Source organism: Anas acuta, chromosome 4 (assembly GCF_963932015.1).
Source record: "Anas acuta chromosome 4, bAnaAcu1.1, whole genome shotgun sequence".
In the NCBI taxonomy this organism is placed as follows: domain Eukaryota; kingdom Metazoa; phylum Chordata; class Aves; order Anseriformes; family Anatidae; genus Anas; species Anas acuta.
Window position 1 is genome coordinate 48,263,404 of NC_088982.1, and position 27,815 is coordinate 48,291,218.

General features: G+C 34.9%; 1 long non-coding RNA gene across 3 annotated transcripts in view; it reads right to left on the reverse strand.

The window, feature by feature from the left end:
• LOC137856123 (uncharacterized) overlaps window positions 1-27,815 on the reverse strand; it is a 56,320-nt gene that overhangs the window by 21,007 nt on the left and 7,498 nt on the right. For 2 of the 3 annotated variants that reach the window (XR_011096211.1, XR_011096212.1), the window contains exons 2-7: window positions 12,546-12,651; window positions 10,792-12,257; window positions 9,217-9,280; window positions 6,365-6,404; window positions 5,971-6,179; window positions 4,729-4,825 (exon numbers count right to left, since the gene is read on the reverse strand). This is a non-coding gene — a long non-coding RNA (uncharacterized lncRNA). Of the gene's footprint in view, window positions 1-4,728; window positions 4,826-5,970; window positions 6,180-6,364; window positions 6,672-9,216; window positions 9,281-10,791; window positions 12,258-12,545; window positions 12,652-27,815 lie in introns of those variants that run through there. The other variant, XR_011096213.1, reaches the window with a different exon arrangement.

A 27,815-nucleotide genomic window follows, 5' to 3' on the forward strand; every position in this document is an offset into this window, starting at 1 on the left:
TAAGATAAATTGGTGTGCTATTATGATGATCTATCTTTTCATGTGATTAATGAACTTTGGTATCAATATCTAATTGAGCAGCTATTACTTCTTGCCTGTAAGTAGCTGAAATAAGTAATATCTGTTTGATATTTAAAGTTATAAAATTCCTTTTTTTTTTTTTTTTGCATCACAAGAGTGATAAATTGCAGTTAGAAAATAGAAAGCCTGTTAGAAAATAGACATGCCTGTGTTTCAGGAGACCTTGCATGATAAAGATATAGTAAATCATAAATTTGTTATTTTAAGAAAAATATTTGTGCTTCATGCCTCCTTAAAGAGAAAGTTACAATTCCCTAACCAATAAAAAAGTGTTCTGCTCAATAGTGATAAATAGCCACAGATGTGAATGGTTGTTTTTGCATTTAGCGCACTCATCTGGAAAAGAACTACTCATTGCAAAATACAGTCCACTTTCTAAAATGAATAAAGGACAAAGAATGAATAAAGGACAAAGAATGAATAAAGGACAAAAAAACAGCAGCCAGCTCCTCCAGAGAGCTGGAGAAAAGAGCTCTTTCCAGCTGGAGAAAAGCAGACCTGAGGAAAAATTCAAAGTGAAATTTTAAAATCTGGCCCTAGATATTCACAGGTCTGACCTCATCAGACTAATAATGCTCTGAAATATCCAGCCTAGTGCTAAGTTCTTTTTTTTTCCCTTTTATTTTCCTAATAATGGCTACTGCCAAGTAAGTGCTGATTTAGTTTCAGGAGTGGCTATTTAAAAGATATATTGTAATAAAAAGGAAAGGAGAAATCTACAAACCAGGACTTTTAATCTCTTATTGAAATTGTTATGAAAACTAGGCAGGGAGAAAATAAAAAAAAAGAGTATTGACAAAACCTATAAAACAGGAACATTTCTGACTATGAAAGTTTATAGTTTATCACAATGTTATCAACCAATAATAGTTTTGTTAGACTACACCTGCTAAAATATCTGAAAATTGTTACAGCAGTAGAGCATTTAATTTTGAACTGAATGATTCGACTAAAAGTAGAATTTAAGGATGCAGAGACCTCATTTGTTTCCTCATACTTTAAATGTGAAGCTACTCAACTGTGCCAACACTTCTAATTCCTTTAAGTAACATTTATTCTTCTCTGAGCATTGAAAGGACTAGGAATAAAATTGTGGAATACTAAGTAATGATGATATTAAAGAATGCATTTCTGAGATATTAAATCTGTACAAACATTAGTTCTGCATATGATATTTGAACTCAATAATGGAAGGTCGAATAGAATGTTTTTCTACAGTCCAACACTTGGAATAAATAGGATTCTGTATAGTCTGTAGGTCACTGTATCTCTCTTTTTAAATTCAAACACGAGTATTCCAACTGGGTAGCAAGCATTGAAGTAAGACAGCAGTAGAACATTAAATAAATAAATAAATGGGGGGGAATAGAGACTTGATCTGATTTAAGAAGGGGCTTAAACTGAACAACAGCAAAAGTCACCAGTGCATTTGTTCTAAGAACTAGAGTTAAAAGAAGCAGCACCAGGCTTGCTAATACAGCGCAGTTCTGCAACCTTGAGCCTGTCACACAGTATTTAATGCATTCTGTTCCTTGTCTCAAAAATGAGTGGTTGTTCACATTTATACTAACAGCATGTATAAAAATCTAATTATGCACAACTGTGACAGCTGCCCCATCCATGTTTTCTTCTTAATCTACAACTGTAATCATTATATTTATGAAGATGTTAAAATACTGCGTAAGAGCAATCTATCTGGTTATAAATGGCTTGCATGTTCTGAAAGAACACAAGCAGCAACATTACTGAAATAAATGAGAAAAGGGACACAGCTGGGTCCCACTGTTTCTAACGTTTTCCACTTATGGATCAAACAGTAGAAATAACGTTAGCTTAGATTGAAACTGACATTTTCAATCAAGAAGTGAGTGGACCTGCATTCAACTACATCTTTATATAACATTGCAAGTAACTTTGCAACCCTGAGTATGGAAGAGGACAAATCTCGAGTCCCGTCCCACAACTTTAGCATGTGCTTGAACTGTCATGTAACCTAGATGTACTGGGAATGGCCAGAGATATCCTATGTTGAACATCTGAAGAACAGAAATGGAAAGAACGACAAATTTTGAAAGTACAACAAATAACAGACAGAAAACAAAACAAAACAAAACTCAAATACCAGGAGAGAGTAGATATCTTAGATGTAAAATAAAGGTAATGGAATTCTATAACTCAGATCTCTGGTCAAGCTTTGCAGATGGCCTCAGAGCTAGCAATACCAGGTAAGCTTCATAACCTACATTATGATAATATTCAATTGTGACAACTGCAATCAAGAAAGAAGTTACAGGAGAGTAAGAGAGGGGGGAAAAAAAGAGAGTAAATTATAAGCTCTTCTTTTGCCTTGTTTTCTCAGCAAGTCTGTCTGATCAGCGTTAAATTTGATAATGCAAATGTTCCTCTTTCTAGACAAACCAGAGTTCTTGCAAATAAAATACTTGGTTTTCAAGATATTTTTTTTCTCCACAAATTTTCAAAAATTCTTGTTGGTCTGGATGGCCAAATAGGAGCAAGAAGGCATAAAGAAAACAGCTAGTCCCAGCCCATGTTCTCTTAGTCTACAACTGCAACCACTACACTTATAAAAATGCCCAAATACACATTTGTTGTGGTCTGTAGAAAGCTTGCCCAGAAGGGCCACTATGAACCGCAACAAAAAGAGACCATGGTAGTCAGATATATATATATACGTATTAAATATGTATATATCAATGTATACATGTATAAACATACACAGGAGAGAGAGAGATGTCTGTTCTTAGGTGAGGGATTGTTTTATTTTGTTTTACTGCATGTTGGCTTCTGTGAACTTGGTATTCTACTGCATGGTAGAATAATATAAAAACAACAGTAAAAAAAAAAAAAAAGAATGTGAAGACTCATGTATAATTTAGAAGTAGAGAAAAATGATTGCTCTAGACAATGGTTAACAGAAAGGGTCAATAACTGCTGGAAGTTGACAGGCTGGATTTTTCCATACCTAAACAGAAGCTTCTAAGTTCCCTTATTGTTTTTTTTTAAATCATTGCAAACTACAGCACCAGCCTTTGGATCCCCAGATTTGTTCTGGAAATATAGCTGGCTTTCATGCATGCTATCATTTGTTCCTTTATCACCAAGAAAGGACAAATATCAAGAGGGACATAAAGCCAAAGCATATCTGTCTTGACCGCAGCAAGCCAACAGGCAATGCTTGGGGATTAGTTTTAGACACCTAAGCCATAAATATTTCACTTTGGTGCATTTATTATTTTAAAATAAAAGACCGTAAGAGACTATGCTGTTAGAGAGACTGGTTTTGTTTTTCTTTGCTTTACAGAGCTTGATTTTATTACACAGTCTATTGATTTATTTTACATCTGAATGTTTTTTCAATAAAACATCTGGAAAATGTTATTTTACTTCATTAAAATGTATATACGTATTGTTTCAACAGTCCTTATAAATCAAATCTCAAGAAATCTATCATGCTTTTCTGTTGAGCATGCACTCCAGGTTCTTCTATATTAGTCTACCAGATTCTGTTAGAACGTGGTAATAAACAGAGGTAATAAAAAGATAACATGATAATAAATAATCAAAAAACATTAAGGCTTTTTTGGACTTCTCTGTCTCTTGTTAACTTCTGAGTTCTTTTAATTTTAATCTAGTTTATAAACATGTAAATTACTGATATGTACATTTTTTAATCTAAATTTAATTCAATTTGGTATTTAGCATGCACTTCGTATTCTTAATTTTATTTAGTCATCAGTTTTTGTTCTACTATCTTTAGCTCTTGTTTCCTGTTTCCTCACAGGAGACACTGCTCAGGTACAGTGCAATGCAGCACAAAGTTCTGAGGCATGGCAGCAACAAGTCCTCATGATTGTCAGCAGCTATGAGATTTCTTTTTCTTCTGGGGCTTTATTGTAGCACACTGCATGCAATAGTGCACCACTGTACCCTAGGCTTCTCAGAAACCATAGAAAGAGGATGTCAGAGCTAGAAAAAGGCAACAATGATCTTTGAACTTAGGATTTCAGGAGAAATGAAATAAAATATTTTTTCAGACATCCAGCTTGAGTCTTCATTATATAGAAGAACCAAAATAAAATAAAATAAAATAAAATAAAATAAAATAAAATAAAATAAAATAAAATAAAATAAAATAAAATAAAATAAAATAAAATAAACAAAATAAAATAAAATAAAATAAAATAAAATACACTTTAAAATACTGAATACCTTCAATAAATATAGAAGGATAAAATTTCAAGTGCTACTGATACCTAAAATAGTTCAAGTGTATTCCAGTATAGCTTTAGCCTATCTAATGGACTTCTAAGTCCTATAAAAACAGCTGCTATATTGCTACCCAAGGAACATTTAACCCATAAAATATCTTAAGTTAAACACCAGCTTCCAGAGGCTCTATACAAACAACTGTGATGCAAACTGAAACTAAGTCTTGCTTACAAACATATGCAGTAACATCACTTCTGTCCCTCTACTGAACAAACACATGACAATAACAATCACATCAGCCTCCCATCAACACTGCCTTCTAAAAGAGAAGGGACTTTGTCTCCTCTAGAAACGCTGCAAGAAATGCCCATGCACAATTTAAATAGATATCATTAATTATCAGAAAATTTAACATACCTTATGCAGAAAACTCTCAGTCACTGCTAGTCAATTACCAGATGTATAACTGCAGCACACAAGCTTATTTTCTGATAAATGGTCTTTCCATTAGACACTGTTAAACAGAATTTAAAATGTAAAACCGATAGTTGACAAATATGCCCTTAAAATGGGCTTGAGAGTTTTTCAAATCCAAAATTCTAGTTCTTGTGGAGGTTTGTACTAACTAGAGTTTGCATCAGTTTTTAGTAGCGACCTGCAACTTTGCTATCCCATTTTTCCCTTCTCAGTTTATTCCAGTAATAAACTGGATTTCTCTTTAAAATTAGTGAACTGATTCCTTTTATACTACAGCAGCACAGCTGTTTTCTCAGAACCAATACACTTATCATCTTTCTCAACCCTTTTAATACTAAAAATGCCAATAGGAAAACATTATTTTGAAGTATTTTTCATTCGTAACAATCACTTATGAAGAAGAGGAGCAGGTATCTTCTACTATTAAAAATTAAAAAAATCCTTTATTACTGTCTATACATGCATAACATGCATTCCTGGATGTGTCTCAGAATTTCTAAGGACTGTTTGTGTCCACGTATATGCATGTATATATATGTACACCTATACACTATGTACATGTGTATACACACACATTTACAGCATCTTCGCGTCCAAAAAAACTGATTTGGCCAACAACCCAACTTATGTAAAAGGAATCAACAACATATACCCCATGTCCCAGAGTAGAATTTTATGGAGACATCATTCTTTGAAAGACGTGTAATTGTTCTACTGTTTGTACATTTCATTATGTACAGAAGGAAAAAAAGAAAAGAAAGGAAGAGAGAAAGGAAGAGAGAAAGAGAAAAGCAACTACAGTTCTGCAGTTTTTTCCTTCTTTTTACCATCTTTCCTTTCAAAATATAAAACAAAATTATTTCAGTGCAATATCTGTGAGTTTTCTGATCCTTAGAATTGCTGACAGGAAAACAAACCTCTAATATCAGTAGAAACCATGACCTAAAATATGACTAGAGATTGTGGCAAAATAGAAACCTTTTTCTCTACACTCTTATAATGTATAGGAAAACAACTAAAGCCATTGGCATGTGTCTAAACAAACAAGATGCAAGTCAAGCTGTCCTGCTTCTGAAAATTTGTGATGGCTCGAAGCAACACCTAAAAATCAGCTCTGCTTCAGCAATGCACATTTAGTACTTGGTACATCAGAGAAGAACTGGCATGCTTTCAAATACTTACTTGTCCCTGCACGGCCTCCTTGTTTCTCATGTTTTCAAAGGCTGTGGCCGCTCATCTGCGTGCAGCTGCTATTGTCTGATTTGTTCCAGCTTTAAGCTTCCATTTTTGTACTTCTGCTCACAGTCTGTACTCTTGGTGGAAGGCACTTCTCTCAAAACGGTGAAGATTACTCATGAGCGCATAAGTAGAGCTGGTGGAAGAACTGTGAGCTGGGAAAAAAAAAAAAAATTAAAAAAAAAAATAAAGGAAAAAAAACCTAAATTGCACAAAGGAGAAAACATCATCTTTTAAAATGTTCCTGTGGCTTCAAAAATATGTCAGCTGTAAACACATTGGAATAAAATTAACTTTGAAGCTTCAGCACAAATAAATATGAACCATGCTCACCACTGACCTCAGCAAGCCCAGACACACAAACTGTGGGTTCAGCTTACCTAGGAGAATAGAGAATTGTTTTAGAAGATACAGTGATATTCTTTAAGGAACCGAGCATTATTCAGTCACTGACTCAGAAATAACAACACAGTTTAAGGCAAAAAGCTGCCAAGATTACATAAAATTATCACTGCCCATTTTAACTGTCCGTCATGACTGTGTCTTAAATTAAAGGTCTAGTATCTCAAGAGCTGCTGTGCTACAAAAACTCATTCCTGTTAAAAAGGGTCTTTAAGGGAGTCCTCAGTTTCTGTTTTTCTAAAGCAGTATGTGCATACAATCTGGTCACTGTTGGTGCAAACATCTCTTCCTCCGCAGCTTCTGCTATGTGAATCTGTATGTCTGTATCTCATCCAAGCCAGGCATTTATGCATAATTTTAAAATTTAATTCCTTTGTTTTCTTCTTTCTTCTAAACACTTTATCAGTTACCTTGGTAGTCTATTTTAATTGACTTATTTACAGTTTAAAATATTAACTTCAAATAAAGTAGTGCAGGACAGGTTGTGTTTTTTTTTTTTTGCTAATGAAGTTTACCACAGATTACCAAAATCAGTAGATGATAATCTTGACTTAAATTAATTCTGCATTAAGTTTTCTGCCCTGTAAAAGCCATAATTCATTTAGAACCCTCTTGAAGCCCTTATACAGCTTCTCAGTGATCTGGTCTTTTACGTATGTAAACAGAGGGCACTCATCAGTTTTCAGCTACCATGACTGGGAGTAAAACCCATCAATCAGCTATTTCATTTTTGGTACCCTTGAGAGCACAGTTGTGAAAAATCATAGAACATTTTCAGGCTTTTCATAAAGCGAGTTAGTAAGAGACATGAAATCATCAAACGTACTTCCATCAGTGGATGGATTCCATCAGTGACTCCTGCTGACATCAAACCAGATTCTAAGTACGAAATCTCTTGGTTGACAGCTTTCAAGAACAACATTTAAAGGTGTCAAGCGTCAAACTAAAGATATATTAGCTCCTGCTTAAATCTTTTACACAATCACACTCTTTTTCCTTACTAGCAGAATGCAGGGCAAAAATAGCCTTGGCTGAAACACGAAGCTGCTAATCTCTGAGAAAAGCCAGCACCTCCTCTTCAGGACTAAGACTGTTGCTGGGATGATAAAGGAAGCTTCCCCTACCCACACACTGCAGCTAGAGCAAAGGCTTCCCTTATCACAGTGACGCAACCCTTTCTGCAGCAATATATCCACTCATTTTTTGAAGTTAATTTCCATATAATCAAAAATAGATTTGGTATCACAAAATTAACTTTTTTAATAATACATATAAAAGATCAAGAAAAATAGATCAAAACTTGGTAGGCATGATTTTTTTTTTTTAAATGGATTCAAGTTACAAAGATTTTGTTGGAAGAAATGTATGCTTGCAGACTGAAAACTTAATAGCAACAAATCAGCATACTGGTTGGTATTAAAGAGAAACCCCGTAACATAATTCCAGACAAACATGCAGTGTGTTTTCTCTAGATTTTTCCCAAAATAGTCAAACTGGAATTTAAAGAGTTCCGAAGAATGATGAGAAAGTAATAATAGTATTTTGTACTAGAGATGGAGAATTAGATAGTATGGTTCAAGTTTTTTCAGACAGATATAAGAGAGTCTAAATTTAAAGATGCACATTGTTAGTTGAATAGGTAGGGAAAACAACACCCTGCATTGTTAAACATTAAAAAAAAGAATGTTGTATTTTTCATGTTGTATTTGACAACATGAAAATGGGTGACACAATGATAAATTGAATTTAATTTAGAAAAGAAATATCTATAATATGTCAAAGATTATTTTTTTCCAGTGAAACTAGATGAAGCACCACAGACTGTCAAATAGACAATTCAAAGATATGTTGGAACTAGAGCAATATTTTTTATACTGGAGCATCAAAGTTGCATTAGTATCAAGGGCACCAAAAATATCATCTTTCATTATGCCATTTGTTAAGAAAATTTCTTCAGAAGCAGCACGTGAATGAGAAGGAGTCTTTAAAATCCACCATATTAACAAAGCTGAGAGTTCAAATTTAAAATTCTTGTTAGTCCATGTAAATTCTCTCTCTTTTTGTCAGGGTGGAAGTCTCAGATTTATTCTATGTTAACTATGTTATGTATGTACACAACCTTGGAAAACTATTTTGAAAGACTGTGGTGGTTTTACTCAGGTGGGAAGCCGAGCTCCACCACAACCGCTCTCTCACTCCCCCTCTCCTCAGAAGGAAGGGGGAGAAAATACAACACAGAGAACTCAAGGTTTGAGATGAGAAAGGTTTAATTAAAGGGAAAGGGAATGGGGAGGAAAAACAGATACAAAAGAAACAATCAGTCCGCGCGGAAGCACAGAGAGAGAGAGAAATTATTCTCTATTTCCCATCAGTGAGTGGTGTTCGGCCACGTCCTGGGAAGCAGGGCCTCAAAACGCGTAGTGGTTGTTCAGGAGGAACAGCCCCCTCCCCCACAAGAGCCCCCCCTTTTATTGCTGAGTGTGACATCAGGTGTTATGGAATATCCCTTTGGTTGGTTTAGGTCAGCTGCCCCGGCAATGTCCCCTCCCCATCACTTGCCCACCCCCAGCCTGCTGGCTCTTGGGGGCTTGGAAGGAGTCCTGATGCTGTGCCAGCACTACGCAGCAATAGACACAACACTGGAGTGATATCAGTGCTGTTCCAGCTACGAGTGCAGAGCACAGCACTGTGTGGGCTGCTGCAGGGAAAAGGTGACTCCAGCTCAGACAGACCCAACACAAAGACGAATGGTACAGATTAAAATAAGAAATAGGATATAGGATAACCTACTGTGTATCCAAACACTTGTGGATTTGTATCTTCACCCGTTTTTTCTTCTCATCTTCACCATCCCCTAAAACAAAGAAGGAAACAAAAACTATGTGAAAACAGGGTGAGGCTACATAATGACAGCTGGAAACAACAGTTCCTACAGGATTGTAATTCAAAGTCCTCTGTCCAGGCCTGCTTCCCTCTTAATGTCCCTTGACTACAATGGGTTTAAGGAGAAAATAAGAAACTCAGCTAATGGATTTCTTGGCACACCACATTTGTTTTTCCAGAGTAGCATAATTTTACATTTACATTTCATTAATAAGTTTTACCCTCAGGGTTCAATTCTAATTAATTAAATGTGAAAAAAGGCCAGGTGACTTTCACCCCTACAACTGCAGCTTGAATTTAATCCTTTAAAAGCAAGCATAAACACCAGGCCTAGAATATAATTTTCCTATCAGAAAAAGCTAAACTCAACACAATAGCCCACAGCTGAAATAACCCTAGAAGTACAGAGTGACATTTGAATCTTAGTTCAACTACATGTATGTGTAAGCAGTCTTAAATTTTTCTGCTTTTTAATTTATGTATATTTAAAAAAAAATCTTTGCCTTTAGAAGCACAGCAAGTCTCCAGGACAACAAGCTTTGAATATTTGGTTTTCTGTGAAGATTTTCATCCATGACAAAAGCATTCATAAAGTACAATGATAATTCATAGTTAAACAGTTGCAGTTCTCTCCAGTCTTCAACTATAAAATAGTAATATGAAAGTTTTCCACTACATACTCCTAGGCATGTATACAACCTTTTCAAAAGGATGCATTTGTGCAATTGCAAAATTACAATTGTTTCTTCTCATGAGACTGTGCTATGCAGCATCCTTAGCAGGTACTCAAACTTACTGTAGGAGCTACTGACAGCAATTATTGATATGTGAAACAATAACTGCAAAATAGAGCTTGCCAAGAAACTCCACTCTACAGAAGGCTTTGATGTTTGCAATGCTTGTGTTCACAAATTAGGTTGCACAGCAGCTGCAGAGATCTTTCAAAAAATAGTAAATTGTGGCCTTCTGTGGGAATCTTTGGCAAATGACAGATTGTGAAGAACAACATAATCGTTAAACAAACCTCTGGATCTGTGAACAGCTATATATGAACTATTTCAACTCCTGGATTTAAGAACTGTGGGAGGATGGTGGGGAAACAGTTGTAACCAATCAGCTACAACTGATTTATTAACCTCTAACTGTATGGACATGAAGGTCTCACTTTCCTCTGTTTTTGATGGAAAAGCTGTGAATTACTTCGACATGGTCACTTTCCCAGCAGGACCCATCTACCGAAATATAGGAGATATATTTCAGGAAATATACGAAAGGAGATCTTTAATCTCGTAGCCTGAGGCCCTGACTGGAACCAGTACCTGGTCAAAGTGAAACCAGGGGCAGACAGGCAGCTGCTTCAGAATCAAAATGCAGCAGTGAGTGAAGAAGAAGAAATTTTAGTATCACTGTATAAAACGATCTCAAATAATGTTTGCTTAGGAGTTGTTGCCCTTGCCTCTGTAAGCACGTCTGTGTATCTACCTTATTTTATGTCTGTTATGTTCCACTGAACAGGGGTCAGCTGAGCAGTTTGGTTTCTTGCTTGCTAGGTGACTAATCTTTCTTCAGTGGATTTGGGAAAAAAGACTGGCAAACATTTTAAATTTAAAAACAGATTGTAGCAGATTAGGAGAGACTCGAACCTGGTGGATAACAGACAGAAAGACAGCTGAGGAAGGTGAATGGACAACCATCAGAAGCAACAATCATCAGAAAGGCAATGGAATTAGCAAAAGACCTCAGTCTGGAGTACACAAGGAACTTGATGTGGTTCCACAAGAAGCAAACAAGTATTTCCATTTCTAGGAAGACCCACATGGAAGTGGAACATGTTCAGCTGTTGCACACTATGTAATGAGATCCTACAGGAATCATAAGAACATAACATAGTAATAGAGAGCATAGGAACTGATTGTTCTGTAAAGGTAGGCATTAACATAAACATAATAAAACAGTAACATGTTAGTGAGATTTTATATTTTTTTATCACTCCCTTCTGGTCTCTTAAGCACAGGTCTCTAAAGCACTAGCAAGTTACTTCATTCCATAAACTGCTGAACTTAACTGCAGCCGTGAGCTCTGCTAGCAAGACCATCTGGTCATAAAAATACCCACAGCATTTTAATTCAGTACATCTTTACACAGAGACCAACATTTTGTCACCAGCTGTGGTGGTTTTACCCAGCTGGGCATCTGAACTCCACCACAACCACTCTCTCACTCCCCCTCCTCAAAGGAAAAGGGGGAGAAAATAGAATGGATATGGAGATCACTCGCCAATGGCCATGGGCAAAACAAACTCAGCACAGGAAGATTAATATAATTCATTGACTATTAACAAGCTAGAGCAGTGACAAACTAAAAACAAACTAAAGACACCTTCCCTCCATCCATCCCCTTCTACCTCCTCACCCTGAGCAGCGCAGGGGAACGGGAAATGGGGGCTGCGGTCAGTCCCTGAGGCTTCATCTCCACCACTCCTTCACAATCACTCTGCTCCTGCTCCATGTGGGGTCCCTGTCCCTTATCTAACATGGGGTAGGCGATGAGCTCTTCTCACAGAGGCCACCCCTGCAGCCTCCCTGCTACCAAAACCTTGCCATGTAAACCAAATACACCAGCATATATTAGAGAAGCTCAGCTGCAAATTCAGGAACTTACATTTCAGTTATCAGAGAGGAAAAAAAAAAGCGTGTTTTTTACAGTATTTTTATACAGCTTGCCTTTCATGCTTACATGTTCCATACACTTCTGTTTCATCTGGCAGAATCTGGTCCCCTTCATGCTGTTTCTGGGGCATCAAAGCATATTTAATTCTCCAAAGAAGCATGCAATCTCTCATGTGCTCGGGGGAAGGAGGAGATGTTGTACTGTACAAGTATACTCATCTGCTTCCAGGGTATTTTTGCTAGAGCATGCCACCTTTGAAATGTCACTAAGCTGTTTACCTTTAAAGAGAGAAAGATGTGCTATGACTCAAAATTGGGGGTCTTAAAAATACAGCTAACTAGTTTATAACATAATTGTGTGCAGCAGAGAAAGGAACAGGATTCTGTGACCTACGAGGGCCTATCCAGTCATGTATTTCTCATTTCTGTTGTTCAAAGAAGTCAATAATGCAGCAAACATTTTATTCCTGATACAACTCTAAACATTTATCAGCAGGAAACATTTCTTTTGGTGTCACATACCTTCAGCATTTATGCATAATGGACCTGAGAAAGATTTCTACTTACCTTCAGTTTACTTTTGCTCTTGCTGAAGGTCACAAATGCAGAAGATGTACTTTCATTCACATTTTCAGATCTGTGAATCTGACAGGAGCAGTCTAGGTACCTAACCCTGCTTAAATGCAAAACCGTTTTTCAATAAATAGTGCTTTATATCTCCTTTAAACTAGATGTTGCTTTTTATTGATAGAGCCCATAAGAGAAGATAATCCCCAGTTGATGAGATTATCCAGAAATAGCAAAATGGAAAAATGTTGGGTGGAAAGGACCTTCTGGCTTTCATAAAGTGTATTTATAAATTCATTGTGAAAATGGTATTTTTCCATGTTTTCTTAACTGTAAAACTCTGAAATTTCTAAGAAACAAATATAACCCCTATTACTTGAAATGTAATTTAACCACACGTGTGAAGTTTCCATTATACAATACTTAGAGAGAAAAAAAAATACCAGGACATGATGCATGCATAACACATGCAATTTCACAACTAATTCATCTGTCATATACACAGACAGAAATGCAAATAGAGAACTAGGAAATACATATCTGTGGGGACAACGCCATTTGACCTTAGGAATACTCTCCAAGTAAATTTACACCAACTTTTTTGAATGTGTTCCAAAATACTCCACACAACTATTCGTTCAACTTATTTCTCAAGTTAAGATGATTCACTGGAAAAAAAAAGTTCAATTCACATTTTTCCATTCTCCATTTCAAAATGCAGATTACATATAAACCAAAAACTACTACTGAAGGTTTACTTTGTCGTAATCCTTAACAGAATGAGAAAAAATAAATATGCTAAAAAATCGCATGAGCCTATGACTAACAACTCCACACTTCAGACACAATTGTTATTTCAATCAGAAAACTGTTTTCAGCATGGAAAATGCATCAGTTTCCTAAGACTAGGACCAAGGCAACAGAAGAAATTCCTTTCTTACAGATGAGATAGTACAAACCATATTCCAACTGCAAGGCTCATTCCCTTGAATTGCCACCACCTACGCATTACAGACCACAGACACATAAATCACAATGTCTGCCAGAAGAAGCCAGCAAATCAAAAAGTGCTAACAAAACAAGCCTCTTCACTCTAATTTCCCCTTCCAATAAAGGCAAAAAAAGTAACGATAAAAAGCAATGTCAGATATTACTCCTATTACTGAATGGCTACTCAAATACTCCATTTTGTTATAGCATATGGAAGTTTACAGAATGCAACAAGAAATGAAATAGGAATAGGAAAAATAAAAACAGAAGATGGATGAATGCTGTCTCTATGATTCCCACACAGTTTCTAGACCTCAGAGAAACAATTAAAAAACATCACTGTTTTCACCGTTTGCCTTCGAGCCATTTAGGAGTAATAGAAAAAAAAAAATCAGTTCAGAGGCTAAGGCTTTCAATGTAATTAACATTTCATACATAACTGGAGTGCTCTTCATTACCACTGAGCTTCTCTCAAAGTCAGAGGAATCACACAGCATGTGCTAAACACCCTATCAAATACTTCTATAATTGTGAGCCCAAAATACATTCCTGTAATCTGTGTGCATTTTCTACTGTGTCAGACCCAAGTTGCAAAACTTTTGTCAGGGTCCTTTTGTTAGTATTTAACACATAGGCTAAAATAGCTGAGTCAAAAAACAACGTGAACAAATAATATTAATTTTTCAAATACTTCAGTACATTAAATATGCGGTTTTGCCATGAAAAAAATAAAGATCAGAGAGACTCATTTGGGCAAAACTGGTGTAAAACCAAACCACATTCAAAAACGAAAACACTCGACAGAATAGGTAACTCTTAGGCAAAAGATTTCTCATTTCAGTTCAGGTTTGTAAGGGAAAAGTTTTATTTGAAATGTGTCTATTTTAAAGTAACTTATGTAACTGCAATATACTGAGGACTAACCTTTCTTTCTTTGTTAATGTTTATCAATTTCAAAAGTGGAATATCCTGAAGGCTTTTTAAGAGATGAAATATTGACCTTTTTGTTAACAATTTGAGTTTAAATTTATTTAGCATTTTGTGGATTTTGTTTTTGAAGTGTAATAAAATGAAACTGAAAATAAGTTTGGGGAATAACAACTCTGACTTGTTCCTAAAATTAATTATAATCCTATTCCCCACATAGGAGCTACAACTTCTCAAAAAATTAATTAGCCAAAGGTCTCCCCAATAGATCAATGGCAGATGATGGTAGAAATGGCAAGCAATACATTTTGCTTATGCCGTAAGTCCTATTTTATTTCTGTCACTCAAGAACACAACCTCACAGCAAGCCTACTTCTAAAATCACCAAACTTCATTTGGACTAGTCCACATGGAGAGCTGATTGCTAATCACAGCATGCATTCTCTGAAGCAGGTGGCCAAAGTCATAGTGCCCGCTTTTCTTGACGCTGCCCTTCAGAAAGTTCACAGACTTGTACCGATGACTACCCCATAAATCAATTATTCATCTGTCACTTCTGAGTTCACAGTGTACTTCATCCTTAAAACCTCATCATTTTCAAAGACCTCCAAGGGATTACTATATTTATAGCATAATGAAAAAAGAGTTTTTTGTTTTGTTTTCTTTTTGTTTTGTTTGTTTGTTTGTTTTTGCTGCTGCTGTTGTTTTTTGTTTGTTTGCTTTGCATATAAAAACAGAAAGATGTTTTTAAAAAGACAGCTTGGCAATTAGGCACTCACCTCTCTGGAATTAGACTGAAAGGTTACTTGGGAGTTTTTGGACCAAATTACCTGTCTCTTGAGCAAGGAGTAACAAAAAATAAATAGTAGTGTATAAATCACATTGTGCAAATATGCAAGACAAACTTTTTCATCTGCCTACAACCACCACTATATACTTCATACGTGCAAAAACATCACAATGTCTACTTGGTTAAGGAAAAGCTACTCTGTCATCTACCTAAGCATCCGTTCAAAGGTAACTTGTGTGAAACAGTGGCCCAGGAATTGCCTGAAGAACTATGGCAAGAGATTCAGATAAAACAGATAACAGGGGAAATTAGTACAAATTACATACATACATACAAATTATATCTATATACTTATATATGTGTAGTTAATTTCTATCTATAACATATACATTGATAGAGAGAAATAGACAAATGATAAATAGAAATCACATGTACCTTACAAAGAAACCATACAGAGAAATCATAAAAATATATGACTGAAATTACAAAATAATGCAGAACTAAAATCTGACAGAGACATCATCAGATCATGGGGTAGAATATAAAAATAAATAAAAACAAACAAAAAAACACAAAGCACTGCTTGAGTATCTCAGATGAAAGTTAGTTATCTGTAAAGCTGGAGAGGTTCCAGGAAGGAACAAGGTGCCTTTGACTTGGTTTGTTATTTCTATTATTTATCATCAATCCGGTTTTATGATTCTCTTCCTTTCCTTTTTCATTTCTGCTGCAGCAAATAATATCATTTTCTTTACTTTATTTTTTCATATTTTTAAAATATAATAGACTTTTATACAATCTTCACACTTCATTTTTTTTAAAGCCTTGTACCTAGCCCTTTGGGTAAAAAAAAAGTTATCATTTTTACATTTTGAGAGAAGGCTGAAGCTGAACAGATATAATAGTTTGCCTCTCATTAAGCAGCCAAACGTCAGCCTTAACCAATTTAATGTCCCTCAGAGCACTTCTGGGTCATAAAAAACCTATCAGGTTCATTGACAGTTACCTGACCTCTGACTCTCTTTTCTGTTTTGTACAGCACAGCTATTTTTGTAATAAATATGAATGGTCAAGTTCCTCTTTTCTTGATCTGTATTTTCTTTTTCTTATGTATTCTTTTTCCAGAATATATAACTTCTCTGTGCAGAAATGAGCTAAAAATTTCTATAATCTTTATCTCCACAAGCGGTATGTTGTTACTTCTTATCATTGTTGCCCTACTTCAGTGGAGTTTGTAGGTATTTTAGTAGCCTGACAGCACTGTTCAGTCATATCTTTTTCTTTTAACAGCATCATACAATATAAGAACATCATATAACACTGTTGTTTTTTGCATGGATTTTTTTTTCTTTTTAATTACAGTAAATCATCAAGATGCTACTGCTTCAAAGAGATGGTGCCTGAAATACTCCAGTGCTTTGTAATCATAAGCACCTGGCACCATTTGTGCTTCAGAATCAAAATATTGAAGCATTTATTATAAGTAGTTAATAGAGGCTGCTGGTATTTTGTAGATACAACTGTTTTACCCTGACTTTGAATGATTTTTTTTTTTCTTTTAGCTTAGCTGGAAAATCAAGGGAATATAAAGAAAAAAACCTGACTCACTCAACTTTATGGAAATCTGTGCTTTTTCTCAGTATTCTCTTTCTTCCAATAGCTCACTGCTCGTAAGAGTCAGATAAACTCTTTCACTCCTTCCCCAGCCTGTTTTTCCATGATGTCTGCTGCAGAAATGCCATTGGTAACAGACCGTAAGCTTCTGAAAAAAATAAGTGACACTGGGCAGGGAACGTTACTCTTGGCAAGGTGGAGGCAGGAGGGCAAAGGGTGACCATTTGAAAGGGAAGAGAAGTGGAGAAGTCAGTGGGACTACCATGCCATGCACAGATGTATGCTGTGAGGCTGGAAAGTGAGGGAGGTGAAAGCGGGATGCTGGAGGAAGGAAAGGTTGAAACCTTTGAAAAGAAAAGGTTGAAAGAAAGCTTGAAACTATGCTACCAAAAAAAAAGAGAAAGAGAAGAAAGGCACATGTGATGGAGCAGAACCAACTCATTATCATTGATATTGTCAATTCTGAGCAAAGACACCTGAAAACAAAATCACAGATCAATGAAACTTGACATCATCTGAATTAAAGATTACTATGGTTCAATTTTCCTCATTTTCCTCACCTTGTCAACATTTTCTCCTAGTCACGAAATATACTTAAGGATGTAAAAACGTACAGCATCAGACACCTGTGAGCTTAGGGTGCTCCAGCACATTTATAGCACAAACAGGTCTTGTTCAGAACATTAAGGGAAAATAAAAAAAAAAAAAAAAAAAAAGAAAACAAAACAAAATAAAAATAAACAAACAACACACTAACACACACACACAAAAAAAAAACTTTTTTGCATCAAAATAAAAAAAAAAATCAGGCTCTAAGACAAACTCTCATTTTTGGTCAGCACTGCTAGCCACCAGTTTTATACACAGTTGTTGTACAGGCCATCTAGGCAAGACTTAGAGTGCTTGTGAAGCCAGAGCACAGTTATATGGCTTCAATGGAATTGCAGTGGACCTGTATTTAACTCTTATTTAAAGTATAATTAAAGTCTAAGTCTCAGTAATTACTTGTTTAAAGTGGGAAGGCATAGGAAAAAGTATAAGTTTTGCTTTCATTTAGGCTGTAAAAATAATACTTACACCCAGTCCCTTGAGAATCATTCAATCCCTTTAAATGCCAAGAGCATAAAAACTAGATATCTTTCTTCTATGATGGCGTAACTTTGAAATTCAGTGTTGTTAGTTGTTGTTTTTTAATGCAGAAATATTACACCCCTGATTGTAGTAAATTTGTCATTGACAGACTGCTCTTAGTCTCATTTAATGGTAGCTATGGAAACAGAGTTCTGCAATTATCGGTTGTGGGTGCATGTTCTAACTAAATAAATAGAGATACCATCTGAGTTATGTCTTTAATTACATCTGCATAATTAAGAGCTAATCACAACAATTTTAAAAGGATCTCTGCATTATTGAAATTTTAATCTGCTATTGATATTTAGGTATGTGTTTAACTGCAGTCTGAAAATGTGTTGCTAGCAGGTAATTTTGTTGCTTTGGTTTGAATAAGCACTGTAGACGCTTCACTGGGAGGAAGATGATCCTTTGACAACAACTTTTGGTTGGGAGTCCATTCAGTTGCACTGCATAAAAGTTACTTTGGGGTTAGAGTCCGTTCCTGCTTAAGGGAGGCAAAGATAGCCACTTACTGTGGTGGGAGCACCCTTCTGTATTTATAAGTTTTTGTTTGTTTGTTTGTTTGTTTTTAATAATAGACATAGAAATGAATGAGCCTTGGGTTGCATCCAACATGTTTCTTTAGACATTTTAATGGTAAGTCTCATCTGGTTCTTTTCAGATAAATTGCAATAAATTTGTTCGTGCATTTTTTCCCTTTGGCATCACACAGGCCAGATTTATTCCAACATGCAGACAAAAGAGAATAGTTATGAATAAGCTTCTTGTTGATATTTTTGCAGAGATTACACTGGTCAGGGAGTAATGCACTAACTAAAGATTATAAATAGCACAAAAGATGTTTAAATTATTATCAGATTATTTAATTTACCCTTCTGATATGCCCAGTTATTGGAGTAAGTCTGTGTAATGAATCCAGGAAGAAAAATAATACAGGTTAATATATTATGCAAAATCACAGACTTATGAAATAACTGTAATAGATGTAGCATTCATTAATAAGCTATTGTTGATGCGACCATGACATTTTCCTCATAAAATACTTTACTATGTAAGTTATGTTATTACTAATAAGGTAATAAAGTAAGGTAATATTATCAAGTACTGGTGTTGCATGTCATTTTCTATTACCTTGCAAAATATAGCCCCTGTGTCCAAACTCACTCTGACATATTCTTACAGCTTCTGTTTGTCACTGCATGACCATGCTCATTTAAAGCCTGGTAGCCTATAACAAGCTCCATAGGGTGAAAACCCCAATCTTCTTTTTAAGCTTCCAAAGATATCTTTCTACATGTGATATGCAGCAGTAAGTTTCTTCAATCTTTGTATTTTTTCAATTCATCACTTCTAGCCATCTAATCATTTTTAATACCTAGCAGGATAAATGTCAGCACTGAAAAATATTAAAGCCTTGTTCCTGAAGTGGAAAAAACATTACTGCAGATAAACTTTAGATCAGCTCTTAATCGAATTTTTAAAAATACAAAATAGCAAAATATTAAATATAGTATATAAAATAGAGCATTTTATTTGAATATTTTAAATTCTTCATTATATCTTGCCTAGAGAAAAAAACAAAATTTCTATGTTGTCTCCCTTTCTCTCTGATAATTAAAATGTTATACACTGAAAATGGCTTAACAATACTCAAAGTTAATATCTGTGGTGTGTTTCAAAGATGCCATTACAGGTTGCATACAACCTCAAACCATCCTAGCTTGGACACAAAAAGCATGTACCACCAAGGAGTTCAAAGCATCCTCCACAAACATGTCAGGTAAAGTGCTCAGCATCTATACTAATCCTGAAATTAAGCTATAATTTTAACACTGATTCACTTTTAGACCAGAGATTTCTGTTTTAAGTATGCTGCATTCCTATCTGCCTGTTGCAACAGAATACTGCATATTAAGAGAGAAAACTACATTAAGGGAGAACGGTGCTATTAAATCATCCTTGAACATTTTAGCTTCAAGTAAAAAACATTGATTTGTTTTCTTGCTGTGTGACATATTGTGAAAGTTGGGATAGCACAGAGAGGATAAGCACAGTTATTAGCAGTACTTTTTATCTATACATGCTGTTACAGAAATAACAGGGCTTTTGATTGATTTAGATACATTTGGTTGCAGATAAACACTTGGCTTAGGTTGCTGCTAGGAAGCAATGACTGTGGCACCAATGGAGAACACAGTTGAGCTCAAGACAACTAATACCTACTGGCTTTTGCCACAGCTTTTGCTTTCAGAAAGATGCACAGTTGTAAGAAAATAGTCTTGTGTTACATGGTAAATTCACTCTGCAATTTTATTGTTGTTATTACCCTTTTCTAGTTGCAATTCAGCCTTACAAGTGACTATGAGTGATAGCTAAGGAAGCAATGAGCTTTGTTTTCTGTCAGTTAAGCTTAGTCAAACACAGAAAACATGAAATCTTGACACAAGGATGAAAAGAAACCTTGCCAGAATGAAAATACTAGAATGTCTTTGATAAAATAATGATCTAAAGAAAACCTGTCCAGGTGACCCAACAGCACCTATTCATTCAATTCAGCACCTCAATTCATTCAATCAGTTTCTAGCTCACCAATACAGCTGATACTGAACCATCACTGTCATACTGAACATAATGGCTGCTGTGCCACTAACATTTTAGTTGGCATCTTTCAATGTAAATACTTAATCACAATTAAAACACAAGAGTATCAAACCAATTCGCCCATGTAAATATTGCTTTAAAACTAACTGGTGGCCATAATGCCCTTCACATCCGCAGATTCTTGCTATAGTGCCCCAGTAGTAGTTGAAAACCTTTCTACTAGTTTTGATTACTAGATTAATTCTCCATGAATGAAAACACAGAAGCATGTAGCAGTTATGATTTTTTCATTATTTTCCACCAATTTCCAGTTCCTTGAAGTTCTAGTTGATATCAAAGTTATGCATTCAGCACATCTCAAGAGAAGAGAAAGACAAGAAAGAAAAGGAGAGAAAAAAAGAAAACCAGAATCACCTGGGCTTTTTCTTGCACATGTATTTATTCTTTTCTTGGGTTTTGCTATACCTGTTTTAGAATAAATTGACCTACATGTACATCTCATGTGCATGTGGTTCAGCTTCAGTAAAATATTGTATCTAGAAGAGTGATGATCCCATGGTCTATCTAGTCTGCTACCCTGACAAACTAAATTAACTTTCAATTTTATACATTTTTACTCGTATTTACTCGTATATATGAACACTCAAAACATTCATGTCTTCTGTGATCAGTGCTGCAGATCCCTGGGAATCCCAAACATGGAACAAGAGTAGAATATGTAATAGAAATCTGCAATGCAGATAAGATGTACGCAGTGCACGTCACAGAAGTTTGCCTCAGGGAAATAATGGAAGCCAAGTGATAACATCTATATTCATTTCTACTAGCTTCATTATTCATTCTAATAAAAGTACTAATTATTTCTTCTGCTAAACTAATGTAATTGTCTTATAGGTAAATCTTTATTTTTTAATATTTTCAAATTAATATATAATTGTATTCTAACTTTATAAATCTGTCTTTTCAGTATTGCATGGAAGTCTCACAACATCTTTCACTGAAATTAGATTGCCTATTTCTGTGATGCAAATTAACTTATGAAAAGGAAAAAAAAAATCAATTTAAACATTGTGTTGCACACATAAGCAGGAGAATAGAGGTAGCATTCAGACAGTCAAATTTGAAAGTTATGGAATGAGAACATTAATCCTTACTGTGATTTCACTACTTTAAAATTCTACTCCAACAAAGCTTTTATAAGTTGAAATCTAGTATCTTCTTCAGATTTTGTTATTCATTGGAAGTTCATATCATTTTGGGATCAGCCATTCACAATATTATCCTTTTCAGCCACATGGTTCATGGTATTAAAATCTTTTTCTCTTCTCCCCTCCTGCTCATCACATTGACATATTGAATGTCATCTTAAAAAAGCTCTAATACTGCCATAAATGTTACTAAAACAGACTTTTTACATGTATATTGAAATAGTTTTTTTCTGTGCAGATGGGTGTACACACACACAGGAAAAAAATACTGGATAATCACAGCCTTTTTAACTAAGACAGAGGCAGCATGAACATTTGTACAGTTTACATACTGGATTTGTAAAAACTAAAAATATGACACTACTGAAAAGGAAATGTCAAATACCTTTTAAATCATAATAATACTGTGCAACATTTCTAGTTGAGGCAAATAGAGCAGAACTCCTTCTTGGTGTCACCAATACTTTGTTGAGCTTTATATTTTGAGCCAGAAAATAAGAATCTTATCATAAAAATAAATATCACGGCTTTACTTCAAATGCAAAATTCACTTCCAATCATTTTATCCAAGAGATATAGCATATCTTATAAAAGGTTTCAGAATTAAGCTATATTGGGAATTAAAAAAGCAGCAGCACAAACAAAAGTAGAAAAAAATGGATAGTACATGAGTCAATAAAAGGGGAAAAATAATCAGATACAAAATTACTGGTATCCAGAAGTTGATTCTGACACTTTTTCTTTTCCTATACTAAAGAATAAGAGGACTTCTAATGAGAACAAATTTTTGGGCCTTTCCAATAATTCCTTTCATTTCTTACATTTTACAGAAAGGCTTGTCAACAAGCTCAATGAAACCTGATTAACCTGCAATGATAAGACAGTTTTTGGTCCAAATCTAAGATAAACCACAGGCTTATCCTGTGACTTTCAAACATTATGTGTACTGTTCATGTGCATATTCAAGTAAATGGTTTGAACTATGTTTTGTTTTTTTATTATTCGTTTGTTTGGGGAGAGGGAGGGAAGAAATTTCTTGAATTATATCATGTTTATACTAAAATAGTTGTACCAAGTCTTTAGTTATGGAAGATAACCAGGTAAGTCTGAGCATGTCAAAGACAAATTTAAGAAATGCTGCACCATCTGCAAGCCATACCACAAGAACACTCTACATGCTCTTTTGATCTAGCTTCTGAGCTCTTCCTTCACAACTTCCCAGACATCATGATAATTGGTGCACATTTCTGTCAGGATTTTGGCAAGCTAATTTACTGCTAGTGGTGCATAGGAGGATGAGCACATATACAGCCAATGTGAGTAGGTCAAACACCACCCAAGGGAAGAAATCAAAGATCAGTGGTGAGAGCTTGCATAATAGTTCCACAGGGGCTAAATACCCCATGAAGTGGGCCAATATTTCCAGCTCAAGATTTCCACAGTGGAAAAAGAACTTCCAGAGAATGCCAGAAAAAGCACTTAATTCCCAAGATAAGTCCTGCTCCTCAGGGAAGGCAGCAAAAGCACCATTGCTAGCCTTGTGGTGCTACATGGGTGCCCTTAAATTGTCAGCATCTGAAGTTCACTCCTACTTGAATTTAAGTGGTGGAAGGGAAACTTGGGAATGGTGTTTCCCTATGCCAGAATGCTGTTAAAAATCCACCTACCCAACCCTTTAAAAAAAAAAAAAAAAGTTTTTGTATAACTCTTGCAAAGCTGCAGGATGAGGCATCCAAGTGGTGGGAGATTTATAGAGTTTGTTATCTGTTTATAAGTCACATATATATGGTGTGTTAACAAAAAAAAAAGGATAATTGCAGCTCTTCAGTACTGAAAGAAAATGTTTGCCCAAGTAGTAAAAACCCAATTAGGAGCTCTGATTTTCCCTCCGACATTGCCTGTAGTGGATAAATTCAGAACGTTTGGCTGTAGCATTATCTCAGTCCTCTGAGGAAGCATTAATAATTTTCTCCTATTAATTAACCATCATTTAATTAAGCACCAATTAATTAAACAGCATACATTTTCATGGAGAATTTGCATCCTTAGAATTCTCCAAGGGTTGTCTAAACCTTACAAACTTATTGAACCAAACAGCCTGGCAAGTGAGGTAAACAAGCTTCGCATTTAAAGTAGACAATTAAGTTTTAAACTCATTTAAATTTTAGTCATTCAGAAAGTTCAAGTTTTCCTGAACAGTGCTGCTAGGTGAAGAATTAAAGACTATGCTGCATTAATAAAACAAGATAAAACTGAGAAAGTTGTATAGACCTTCTACAGATGGTGGCAAGGACATGCATCCTGAAATATTATCTGACTAAAATACAAAAACAGCATTCATATGACATTTTGTATAATCATACTTTGATATTTCATCAGAGTGAGAATTCAGGTAATTGTCTACATTTCCACGGATCCACATCTGTGTTTACATTTGCATTAGTAATTTACAAAAGGTACTTCTAAGTAATTTACATAAACACCAAAGTCAAATACAAACTCCAACTGAATACAGACCATCTAAAGGGACCTGCAATAGTAAATAAGTTGTATTAGCAGACAAAAAAAAAAAAAAAATCCCATCACATCCTTAAAATCCCTTTCTTTGAATGTCCAGAATATAATTTTGTCATCTCAGCTGGAAGGTAACATTTATTTTTAAATAAATACAACTCAGTCGCATTTTGTAATTGTTCCTCTTATCTGGAATGTTTGCAAATAATTCAAAAACTACTTTTAAAAAGAATTGTTCTGTGTGCTTCCAAGAAATTGTTTACCTCAAAGTGACATTTTCACATCATTTTTTACACAGAGGATTCTTATCCTTCCCATAAAATAAATTTACATCTATTAATTACATTACTAAGTAAATTGATGACTACTGTGTATTAAATGCCTTACCAAAGCAAATTTCCCCACAGATCTGTCAATGGTTATTTTTAAATTCAGGAAATTATGTTCTAATGTTAGGAAATACATGACACCTGAATATGCCAGATATTTTGTAGTCCTGTGGCTCTTCAGGAACCAAGTTATTAAGGTAAATATCACAGTGAATAAACTATAATAAATATCCTATAATATATTATAATAAATATCAAAGTGAATATACTATACAACACCTTAAATCTCCATCCCTTGACTTACTTTCTTTAGCTTTATTTTATGACATTGTTTTTATGACTGATGCTGAAATTAGAACACAGCCTTCAGTGGACTTTCCCATCAATAGAAATTATTGCATGTTAACTGGGAGACCATTACAGTAGTCTACATATTAAATCATTAGTATGATTAAATAATACTAATTACACTAAAACTATCTATTACCAGCAAAAATATTAGAACAGGATGAAAAAAATGATTTCAGTGAAACATGAAGATATGAGTCACCTCCAATTGTTTCTTAATTTGTAAAAAATGTATTACCTTCAGGAAAAAAAAAAAAAAAAAGTGGGAATGTACAAGAAGAATGCAAAGATCAAACTCCTAAGGCTTTCTCTTACTGTTTTTGTTGTTTGTTTTGTTTTTTACTTTTGATTTTTTTAATCTTCTTCAGGGTGAAAACTGGTTTTAACAAGATATACTAACAAATGCTAGATTCCATTTTTGTTGCAATCTGTTTGGTTGTGATGCATGAATTGTGCATTAATGATGATATGCAGAGAAGGTTAGTAAAAATAAATGTTGCTTTGTTTACTTTGGTATCTGAAATTAACTGCTGTATTTGAGGAAATATCACCTGCTAAATAGGGTTATGTGCATGCTTAGAAATTTAAGCCTTGTTCTCTACTCTTGTTTTGCTTCGGTTCATGTCTATGCACAACACCTGCATTACTCTTATTCCAGGATTCAGTTGAATTGCTGTCTGTTGGGTTTCTTACAGTGTTGAACAAAATAGTGATGCCCTGCTGAGAAGCAGCATGACATGACAGTTCCATATCAACTTTCACCCATTCTGCAGAAACTATGGCAAACCCATAGAACAAAACAAGATATGACTGACAGTACTTAAGAGCTGTACAAGATCAATTGCTTTTGCCCCAAAGTAGGGTGTTTTCAGTCAAAGATGAATTGATCACATGTACTTCAATTGTATAGCTGTAGTCAGATTTTAAAAAGCGTGGTACTGAAAACACATTTTTGTTTCATGATTCTTGCTTTCAAATCAACAGTCCAAAAACTTAACATACCCATTTCTTTGCATCATATAGCAGTAATTCTGCTTAGCAATTGAAGACCCTGACTAAGAAATTCAGCCAGTGTAACAGAAACAAAAATCTCACAGATGTAATTAAGTGATATTACACCAAAAAAAAAAAAAAAAATTATTTACACAGGCATATTTTTTCCATTAAAAAAGAAACTTCCAAGGAAAACCAGCATTTCATTCCAAAAACACTTCTCTACCGTTGTTTCAAAATACTCCGTTTAATTCGTCCTTGTGGGGTAAGATTTACTCCATAACTTCATATTTATTCTATAAATAATGCACAAAATTCCCCTCTCCCTACTCCTTAAAATTTACAAGCAGTCACAATGCCATCTCAATTTATCTTCTAGCCTTTCCTCTATGAGAAATACAGGTACGTTAAATGCATTTGCACCACATTTAATGCCCGCAGTATTCAACAGGTAATTTCAAATACCAAGTCCTCATATATATTAGACAGCTTTAGACAATTCAAATGCCCCCTTTTGTGTTATTTTTATTCATTTTATCACTCATTGCAAAGCATTAGGAGAAATAACAGCAGTTTCCAAATGTCAGGGACTGTACCTAAGGGGTTCTGTGTGGGATTGACTTTATTGACCTTAGTTCCTTTCAGGCACAGAGAGAATAGACACAGTACAACAAACTGATTCTTCTCTACAAATTATAACTGCCATAACTGCTTTGATGTGATAAATAATGATAAAATAAATGTTGGGCCTAGTTTAAGTGTTTACTATACCTAAACGCTACAGAGAAACACATTCATAGAATTTAGGGCCGGGAACTAATTTCTTGTGCATGATACAGTTAGGAGTCAAGCCAAGTGAACAAACATATTCTAGGCAGAACAAACTTTCAGAAGTCTTCCTAAAGATGCATAGGAATAGGTAACTAAGTCTATGAACTAAGCAAAATGTTCATTAAATTTCATGCATAAAGAATTCTGGGTAGGAACAGTGATTATGGATGTGAGAGAAAGAGGTATTAACAGACTAAAGATGCTGATGAGAATTCAGAAGGTTCTCTTACATGCCTCAGTATCTCACAGCAGTCAAAATCAACAGAAAGTTCATGTGACTGATTTCCAGTTTTCTGCTTTTCTACTGGCTATAAAATGGAAAGGAAGCTTTTACAAATGCAGAGGCTGGTAAAGAATTTTTGATATTTTTTTTGACATCTTCCAATTTCTATGTTATGTAATTTAATGTGAGGAGTAACTAAAGATTTCACCTGTTAATGTCATTTATTTTCACAGATGGAAGTTCAGTGGCCCAGTACTTTCAGCTTCAATTATCCTAAGATTTCTTACATTTTTCTTTCATTCCTACATGTATTTCCTTCTGCTATGAAACCTATCAGTCCAAATACAGTTTATATTATGCAAATCAAAAATACAAACCTAAAATACAGAACCCTTTATTTTTCTATTCAGCTTCAGCAGATTGCTTTCAGGTGATAATCCAGAGTAAATTTACCTCATAGTTTTGCTCTTTGCTTAGGCAAGGTGTGAACATACAGAAACAGAAGAATATAGTGGAAATCAGTAAGAGTACTTCTCACAGTTAGCCAAATGTGCACTAGAGACTATCTTGTTTTGTTCAAGAGAATAGTAAGATGGAATTAGTGACATTTGTTGCAATTTGTTCATTATGGGTAGTCCATTTAAGTACAAAAAAATGTGCTGCTTCTTTCACCTAATAGAATTGTTAAAACTGTTTGCCTGTTAGAAGGCAAAGATGAACTTTCCTCTCTGTAAGCCATCTCCTTGTTACACTGAAAAAAACAACACT